Source organism: Myotis yumanensis, unplaced genomic scaffold (assembly GCF_028538775.1).
Source record: "Myotis yumanensis isolate MYYU_CA2020_CCGP unplaced genomic scaffold, mMyoYum1.0.hap1 SCAF_10, whole genome shotgun sequence".
In the NCBI taxonomy this organism is placed as follows: Eukaryota; Metazoa; Chordata; class Mammalia; order Chiroptera; family Vespertilionidae; genus Myotis; species Myotis yumanensis.
Window position 1 is genome coordinate 14,628,762 of NW_027223761.1, and position 10,223 is coordinate 14,638,984.

General features: G+C 42.0%; 1 long non-coding RNA gene across 1 annotated transcript in view; it reads left to right on the forward strand.

Annotated features, from left to right (window-relative positions):
* The window catches only part of LOC139018881 (uncharacterized), a 29,886-nt gene extending 25,649 nt beyond the window's left edge, over positions 1–4,237 (forward strand). The window contains exon 6 of the long non-coding RNA XR_011472960.1: positions 2,808–4,237. This is a non-coding gene — a long non-coding RNA (uncharacterized lncRNA). The remainder of the gene's footprint in view (positions 1–2,807) is intronic.
* Positions 4,238–10,223: the final 5,986 nt, after the last annotated feature.

A 10,223-nucleotide genomic window follows, 5' to 3' on the forward strand; every position in this document is an offset into this window, starting at 1 on the left:
TCAGCGGTAGAGCGTCGACCTAGGAACCAAGAGGTCACCAGTTCAATTCCCAGTCAGGGCATATGCCCAGGTTGCGGGCTTGATCCCCAGTGGGGGGCGTGCAGGAGGCAGCCAATCAATGATTCTCTCTCATCATTGATGTTTCTCTCTCTCCCTCTCCCTTCCTCTCTGAAATTAATAAAAATATATTTTTTAAAAAAAGAGCAGGGCCTGCTGGCCAAATGCCCCCTCCGTTCACCGCCCCACCACGATAGGCCCACAGCCCCTCCCCTCGGCCTGCCCACCCCTGATTGTACCCCTTCACCCCAATAGGAGGCGGGGCTGGGCGGCCAACCTCCTGCACCCCCTTCCCCTGGCAGGCCATGCCCCCTATGGGCCTCCACCACCTGATCGGCCTGCAGCTCTTCCCCCTGGCCAGCACAGCCCCGATTGCCACCCCACCACAGTAGGGGGTGGGGCTGGCCAGCCAACCAACCATGGCCCCTCCCCTAGGCTGCTGGCCCCTGATTGGCTCCCCCACCCACCCCATTTGAGGGCGGGGCCAGCCAGCCAATCGACTGTGGCCCCTTCCCCCACCCAATCCAACCCTGATCAGGCCGGATCTGGGCGGGCCAACTGGCCAACCTCCCGTCATCTCCTCCTCCAGACAGGCCCAGCCCCAGTCCTCCCTGATTGGGGCCGGGCCAGTAGGACCCCACCCATGCACGAATTTGTGCACTGGGCCTCTAGTGTTTAAGGTCAGTGCTTAAAGTGTCAAACAGGCACTCATGTTGTTGGATATGTAAATTGGTATGACCTTTAATAAAAGGACAGTATTGCCCTGCTGGTATGACTCAGTGGTTGATCATCAACCCATGAACCACGAGGAGGTCACGATTCAATTTCCCATCAGGTCACATGCCCCGGTTGCATGCGTGATCCCCAGTGGGAGGCATGCACAAGACAGCCTATCAATGATTCTCATCATTGACATTTCTACCTCTCTCCCTTGCTCTCTATGAAATGGATTAAAAGAAAAAGATTTTTTTTAAAAAAAGGACAGTATACCAAGAGCCTTAAAAATGCTCATGTTTTAGCAACAAACAATTATAAGTTGAAATTTAAAAACAACAACACTTAAGTAGTACCAGTATGCTGTTAAAACATAATAGATCAATGGAATAGAATAAAGAGCCCAGAAATAAAACCTCACTTGTATGGTCAATCTAAGATAAAGGAGGCAACAATATATAATGCAGTAAAGGTGTTGGGGAAAATGGACAGATACATGCAAAAAAATGATATTGGACCACTTTCTTACATCATATATAAAACAAACTCAATGGACTAAAGGCTTAAATGTAAGATCTGGAACCTTAAAACTCTTGGAAAAAAACAGGCAGTGGCAGGATCCGGGGCCAAGAGTCCAGTACATCCAAGTATTCCGTGAGAGTGGGAAGGTTAAAGGTCTTATAAGAATTGAGGTGCCAACTTTGGCAGACCCTGCAACAGCAAGAAGTATCTAAACAGGAAAAAGAACTACTAAATATAAGTGGATATATTTTTCAGTATCAGTTACATTTCTGAAAGTAAAGTAGAAAAATATTGTTCATGGGAGCATTCAAATATTTAAAATCATGTTTTCTATATATTTGGAAACCTGTACTAAAAAGTGATCTCATCCACAAATTGTTTTTTGTTGTTTTCTCTACAAATTTGCAATTAACTGTATTTCTATAAACAGAGTCTTTTATGTTAAGCCAAGGTTATTAAACATTTTGTATGAATAATAAATATTCTCAGTTTTGGTAGGAAGTCTTTTTGACATTCCCATGTAAATGATTAAAATATCACATTCATGAAATGATGAGTGAGTAGCTCATTTATGAGGAATTTGTGGAAATAATAAAATTGGGCTTTTTGGTCTCTCTACAAACCAGACCAAAAAGAGACCCATATTAAGGGACTTACAGAGTGTCCATTCATATCCTCATTAAGCACACAAATGTACACATATAATAAAATGTAGAATGCATTTATAAATAAGAACTGTAAAGGAGGAGTGTGTAAGAGACTGTATTGCTGGGGGCCAGCCTCAGTGGTCCAGGGGTTCTCAAAGGTGTGGATGGAGTCGGTGAATGTTGGGGTCCAACCCCAGCAGGTCCAGGGTTCCCCAAAGGTGTGGACAGAGTCGGCGAAGAAGGAATGACACGGAGACAGCCTTCAGTTGATCAGCAGCCTAGCCAGGACCTCTAGCCAGGATCTCCAGCCAAAGTTCTGGTTGGGATCTGATGTTTATTGTCTTGTTACATCTGTATTTATACCAGTTGATTTTAATCCTGTCAATTTCTATTACAAAGGTTAGGGCATTTCTTATCTCCATTCCAGGGAGTAAAGATTATGTAGCTTAAGCGTGATTGTTTGTAGTTAAAGTGATTAACTACCTCCCTGGCACTTAGTTAAGGGGTTGTATCCCCTCCCTAACCTCAGGGAAAAATCCCCACCTGAGGAAACAACCTTTCTCAGAGAGGTGACCTTGGTTAAAACACATGGCCCTAAGGAGAGCAAACATATTAAGAACAATATGCTATATATGCCAGGTCCCTTGAAACATATGCTGTGCAGATGTTTCTTTCCTGCAGCGACTGTGTCAAGCAGCAAGGATGGACCGGCTCCCGGCATAGAACCCTAAAACTACTCATGTCTTGCATATAGGTCATTTCTCCCAAATTAGAGTTTCAAAATTTTATTTCCAGATGATTGGTGTCAAAGAGCTATTGACATTTGTACCATGTTTTTTCTTTCTCTCTGAATTTCATCTACTACAGGATTTCGGGACCCACAAGCAGTTTCTTCCATTGTGTCCAACTGTAAATCAAGACGACTTGCTTTGAGCTCCAAGAAGGAAGTTATGTATTATACCCTTAGGATATGCACATATTCTTTTCCTTTTCCTTTTGGTATTCAGAAAGTGGAATGTTGCACCCTAAATAGACTTGGTTTGTACATGTTTCTGATGATTTCTTTATTTGTAGTGAATTTAGCTTACTGTTTTCACATCTGTTTTTAGCAACTCAGTTTCAATAGTTCTTTGTATTGTTAGCTAGCTAGCTATTTTTGCAGCTGACTTAATCAAAGCAAACATTTTTTTAATGTAACCCTACTTTCTTGTTCAGTTTTCCAGTTCATTAAAATTTTCTCAATTTGATGACTGTTCCATGTATGTATCCTTGAAACTTTGAAAGAGAAAAAGGTAGGTGGTGTGTGACTTCCAGTGCTTGATTTAGATGTGCTTCAAATGAAAGCACTTTAATCATGTCAATAATTGCAAATGAACCATATTTTAAGATAAGACAATTAAAAATTTGGGAATATTTTATGGTATACAGGAACTACTATTACATTTTCAGATGGGGTATAGGTATTATAGTTAAAAAAGAGCAAGTATAATTTTAGATACATACTGAAATATATCTATAATAATAAAAGGGTAATATGCTAATTAGACCAGATGTCTTTCTGAATGTCATTCTGGACGTCCTTCCACATGAAACCAGGCCAGAGATAAGCCCAGGTCCCAAGTGCCAGAGGGAAGCCGATGCTGGCAGCCAGGGGAAGGAAAGCCTACTCTTGCACCAATTTTTGTGCATTGGGCCTCTAGTACAGATATAATAAAGGGAAAGGAGAAAAGAACTAGGCAAAAATAATAGAAATTGAATAAGCTAAAAATTTTAGGAAAAATATGAGTAAGGATAGCAAATGCTGAATCCATTGCTAAAGTAAGCATTCAAGTGAAGGAACATTTCTGAAATTCCCCTGTTATTTATTTTAAGTTTCCTTGGGTAACATTCACCAAGTTTTGTTAGTTTTGGTGTGTGATATTGCCCAACTATCAGTTTACTTTCCCTTTCACCCAGCTTTAAACTCGTTTGCTGCCGAAACCGGTTTGGCTCAGTGGATAGAGTGTCGACTTGCGGACTGCAAGGTCCCAGGTTCGATTCCGGTCAAGGGCATGTACCTGGGTTGTGGGCCCATCCCCAGTGGGAGATGTGTAGGAGGCAGTTGATCGATGTTTCTCTCTCATCGATGTTTCTAACTCTCTATCTCCCTTTCCTCTCTGTAAAAAATCAATAAAATATATTAAAAAAAAAATAAACTGGTTTGCTGACAATGATACCTTTTTTTAAAGTGAAAGAGCATTTTTTAAAAAAATATATTTTATTGATTTTCCACAGAGAGGGACAGAGAGCCAGAAACATCGATGAGAGAGAAACATCAATTAGCTGCCTCGGGCTCCTGCACGCCCCCCACTGGGGATGTGCCCGCAACCAAGGTACATGCCCTTGACCGGAATCGAGCCCGGGACCCCTGAGTCCGCAGGCCGACGCTCTATCCGCTGAGCCAAACCAGCCAGGGCGTGAAAGAGCATTTTGGGTCAGGTTGTTGAGATGAATATTAGATAGGCTGGTGCAATAAAGAAATCCAGTTGAGCCGAACCGGTTTGGCTCAGTGGATAGAGCGTTGGCCTGCGGACTGAGGGGTCCCAGGTTCGATTCCGGTCAAGGGCATGTACCTTGGTTGCGGGCACATCCCCAGTGGGGGGCGTGCAGGAGGCAGCTGATCGATCTCATTGATGTTTCTAACTCTATCCCTCTCCCTTCTTCTCTGTAAAAAATCAATAAAATATTTAAAAAAAAAAAAAAAGAAATCCAGTTGATATTAATATGTCAAGATTTCACTGTGGTATTTTTAATGGTATAGTGATGAGAAAGAAAGTTGTCAGATTATGTTTGTATGATCAAAATTTTTACTTTTAAAACAAGTGTGTATGTATAGAGTATATGTTGTATGTATCATATAGTTTTATACCTACAGAGAAAAAGAAATGGAAGAATGCACACCAAATTGGCAGCTGCAATGTACAGGCCCAGGAAATGGGGTAGATACTGTTTCATTTTATATGCTTCTATGAGCTTTTGAAAATAAAAAAATAAAATATTAAAATTATATTTTTAAACATTTGTTCCAAAATGACCAGTTTTCGTTTTATACATTTACAGGAGGATCTATGAAACATGACCTTAACTTCGCTTATAAAGTAGGCGATAGAGTAGGAAGAGCCCTGGATTTTTTTTTATTTTTATTTTTTATTTTTTTAAAACATATTTTATTGATTTTTTACAGAGAGGAAAGGGAGAAGAATAGAGAGTTAGAAACATCAATGAGAGAGAAACATTGATCAGCTGCCTCCTGCACACTCCCTACTGGGGATGTACCCACAACCAAGGTACATGCCCTTGGCCAGAATCGAACCCGGGACCCTTGAGTCCGCAGGCCGATGCTCCATCCACTGAGCCAAACCGGTTAGGGCAAGCCCTGGATTTTTAGTGCAGACACCTTGGTTTAAAACCAGGCCTGTTGCACCCAGAGTGATTCGTAACACATTGTGGACAGATCACGAGAATGCTTGCTTCATATTATACAATGTTTTTTTTTTTTTAAATATATTTTATTGATTTTTTACAGAGAGGAAGGGAGAGAGATAGAGAGTTAGAAACATCGATGAGTGAGAAACATCGATCAGCTGCCTCCTGCACATCTCCCACTGGGGATGTGCCCGCAACCCAGGTACATGCCCTTGACCGGAATCGAACCTGGGACCTTTCAGTCCGCAGGCCGACGCTCTATCCACTGAGCCAAACCGGTTTCGGCATATTACACAATGTTTTACAAAGTATCATACTTTAAAAAGATATTAGCTTGTAAGAACATGTAATAAATAACTTCAAAATGCAATGGGTATTTAATGTTAAAGCATGCCTTTAACATTTATGTAAAATGTTTTTTTTACTCATTCAATAGAAACTTATCTGGCTACGGGGTAAGCTAGCAATAAAACTACTGGTCTACAATGTGTTAAGCAAGAAGTTCATCTTAAAGAGTCTGTTTCCTTGTTGGAAAAATGTGGGTGCTCTTGTGATATTTGTATAGGGTAATGTATGTGAGGTCACTTTGAAAATGATAATGCAATATTGAAGCATAATAAATATTCATGTTCATTCCTATGGTAATACTGTTTGTTAAAGAAGTTAAATATTAACTTTTTGGTAACCACACAATTTCTAATGTTAAAAATTTATTTATATTGTTTTGTTTCTCACGGCACTATTGCTTAACCCAGGATTGAACACCCTCTCAACTTAAAGGAGAGAGTGAAAGGGCCGGCGGGGCACATGGCCCCGCAGGCATCCGGCAGGGAGGATGACGGGCAGCCATGGCCGAGGCAGCGCCTGACCAGATAGGCGCAGGCCCGCGGACGCCCAGAAGGACCCGGGCCGCCCTCCTCGGCCTCCGAGTCACTTTCGGGCCGAGCAGCGGGCGACCCAAGGGCCAGGCGGGGTGGTGGGCGGCCCTCCTCCCGGTGACGCCCACGGCGGCAGGCCTTGCATGGGAGCCGAGTGGCTGGCTTCCCATCCATTAAGGGACCTCCATTTTGTATGGAACCATGTGCTCAGCGAAGGCTCCTTCCCCCTCGGAAGGAGCCTCTGCTAGCCACACCCACCATTTCTCTGGACTAACCAATGGTAATCAAGGGAAGTGCACGCCATCGCTATGACCACATCCTGTGTAATGGGTCACCAGCTCGCACCTGGCCAATCGGCGGGGGGCACAGCCCCCTCTCCCGCCCCTACTCCAACCCTCTATGAAACCCCTGGTTCGAGCAGACTGCTTTCTCTTTGCCACCTGCTGCTGCGTCAGTAAGGAAGGTAGAGGAGCTAAGCCCGGGCTTAAAATAAAAGACTCTTTGCTTTTGCATCGGATTGGATGGCTCCCTGGTGGCTTCTTGGGAATCTTGAAATCTGGGCATAACAGAGAGCAAGTACAGTATGTTTAGCTATGTTTAAACAAAGATGAGATAGAAGACTGACCTATTAAAATATGCAAGTTTTATTGTGCACCCAAATAAAGGATTCCGCTCTGTTGTACTGGTATTCTTAAAAATGTCTCAATTCTGTGAAATTCCCTCATTGTGGAATTTTCTTTCAATACATTGAACAACCCCTGATTTCCTCATGAAAATCTCAAAGTAAATTTACAGAAGTACTAAAAACGAATTTAAAGTTAAATGGGAACATTTGTATACTAATATGATACAATATTGTTTATTCTCATTTTTCCATTTTAAAGACTACTCTGAACTTTAAATCTTTTAAATAGCCATGACTGGTTTGGCTCAGTGGATAGAGCATTGGCTTGAGGACTGAAAGGTGCCAGGTTCGATTCCGGTCAAGAGCATGTACCTTGGTTGTGGGCACATCCCCAGTGTGGGGTGTGCAAGAGGCAGCTGATCGATGTTTCTCTCTCATCGATGTTTCTAACTCTCTATCCCTCTCCCTTCCTCTCTGTAAAAAATCAATAAAATATATTTTTTTAAAAAATCTTTTAAATAAATGAGACTGAAATCCAATGTGGATGTATCTGCGTATGTTATTTGTGTAACAACCAAATATTTCTAGAAACTTTTCTCTGCCTTAACCATGCTTTTATGTTGCCTTCTTGAACTAGTTCTTGAGACATGATTTCATAATCACACTTTTTAGTTGAAATCCCAATTCTTCCATCTGCTGTCTAATGGTTTAAGCTTCAGTGTCTTCATCTTTAAAATGGGGATAGGAGTAGTACTTACCTCACTGAACATTAGTATTTATCTGCCAATCACTGGGGAACACTTAAGCAATAATGTCCCATCTTACAAATGTAGAATTGAATGTTTAGTAGTTAAATCCTCATAAAATCACACAGCTAATAAAAGTTAGAATTAGGGCCCCACTGATTTGGCTCAGTGGATAGAGCGTCAGCCTGTGGACTGAAGGGTCTCAGGTTCAATTCTGGTCAAGGGCATGTACCTCGGTTGCGGGCACATCCCCAGTAGGGAGGGTGCAAGAGGCAGCTGAATTGATGTTTCCCTGTCATTAATGTTTCTAACTCTCTATCCCTCTCCCTTTCTCCCTGTAAAAAATCAATAAAATATATTTTTAAAAAATTAGAATTAGGGTTTGGTCCTAGATTTACCTGAGACCAAAAAAATGTTATGATACTGCTTTCTCTTTGGAAAGCTTAATGGTTTCATGTTTGGTTAGGATGGCTCTGTCAATTTCTAGCAACCCGGGTCTATATGTTAAATTGTAGCACAAAATACTGCTAGATAGGAGTAGGGCATCATTATAGGTGTCAGATACTTCTACACAGTGTCAGGTACTCTTAGGTGCACATCTTAAGTGAAGATACAGTGTGAACAAGAAGAAGTCATTGTTTTCAGGATCTTACATTCTATTGGGAAGAAGGACAAAACCAAATAAAAGATTTGAAAGCATTAAGTGCTTTGCGAGAAACAAATTAAGCTAAAAAATAAATAGCAACTGGGCAAAGGAGAAGAAGCTATTTGGATATTTATGTAGGGCAGTCAGAGAAAACCACTCCAAGGGAGAGGATGTATGAGCAAAAGCCTAAATAATATAAAGAGGTGAGCCTTGAGAAATAGAGGGCAAGGGGTTCCAGGGAGAGGGAACAGAAAGTAGAACTGCTTTGAGACTGGAATGAACTTGACTTACTTGAGAAACTGCAGGAAGTGTGGGTGGAATCAAGTAAGCATTGGAGAGGGTGGTTGCTGCTGGAGATAAAGTAGGCAGATAAAGTAGTCTTTGAGGACTTTGTTTCTAATGTGACATAAAGCTCTTGAGGTATTTGAGCAAAAGAAAAAAATAACTAATTTATTTAAAAAATATAAATACTCTAGTTGCTTCATGGAGAACAAACCTCAAGGCATGTTTCAGGGAAACCAATTAGGATGGTATTGCCATACTCCAGGCAAGAAGTGCTTATGATTTGGATTGTGTAGTAGCAGGAGTTGGGAAGAGTGGTCAGTTAAGATTTATTTTAGCCCTTGCTGGTTTGGTTCAGTGGATAGAGGGTCAGCCTACGGACTGAAGGGTCGCAGGTTCGATTCCAGTCAAGGGCACATGCTTGGGTTGCGGGCTCGAATCCCAGTAGGGGGCGTGAAGGAGGCAGCAGATCAATAATTCTCTGTCATCATTGATGTTTGTATCTCTCCCTCTCCCTTCCTCTGTGAAATAAATAAAAAATAAATTTAAAAAAAGGAATGTGGACTCTCAGGCTCTACCCTAGACCTGCAGAACCAGCGCCTGCATTTTTTACAAAAAGAAAAAAAAGACATTTTAGAGGTAGAGTGAACAGGATTTGCTGAAGAATTGGACATGGGAATGTAATGGGAAGAAGAGAATCAAGGTTGATCTCTGGGTTTTAGATCTTTAAAAGAGGGTAAATAGTGGTGCCTTTAACAAACATGGGAAGAAAAAAGGTGTATGTGTTGTGGGGATAGAGTTCTATTTTGGACATGTTATGTTTGAGATATTTATTTCTATTTTACACCTCAGTGGAGATAATGATAGACATGTGTGGGGAGCCGATATAGGATTAAGCCTCGGACTGACCTGTTGGCAAAGTCACAAACAAGTCCCAGCTTAGAGGGCATAGTCCTCTTAAGCATAATTAGGCTTGACCTTATGACCTCCCTAGATCTTATCTGGGAAGCTAATGGGCTGAGGAAAGTGCACCAAGAATAAGAACAAAAACAAGTGAAACTCACAAGAACAGTGTAACTATGGTCAAAACAACTGAAACTCACAAGAACAGTGTTAACTATGGAAACCGCTACCTTGTTTACCTCTGACTATAAAAATAAAGGCTCAGTTTGCCTCGGGATCTTTCTCTGTGGCCTCAGCCAGGCACAGGAAGATCCACAGAGACTAAAGAGAGTTAGAGAGTTCTGAACGCTGTCTCCGTCCACACCTTTGGGAACCCCTGGACCCCTGAGGCTGGACCCCGGCAGACATGTGGATACACACACACCCCTGAGCAGAAATTGAGGCTGGCCAGAGACATTTGGAAGTCATCAATTTATAGTTGATATTAACAAGGGAGTGTATAAAACCACGTAAGAAGACGGTGTAGAGAAGTAAAGAGAGCTGGGGTCTGAGCCCAAGGGCATTGCATCATTTAGAGGCCAGCATGCGGAGGGGCCAGCAAAGGACTTTGGGAAGAAGCAGCTGTTGAGAAAACAGTGGCCCCCCGACTGTGGTATGGTAGAGTAGGATGAGGACCAAGAATTGGCCATTTGCTCACTATTGTATACCCAGTACCTAGTCCAGGTACTGGTACATGAT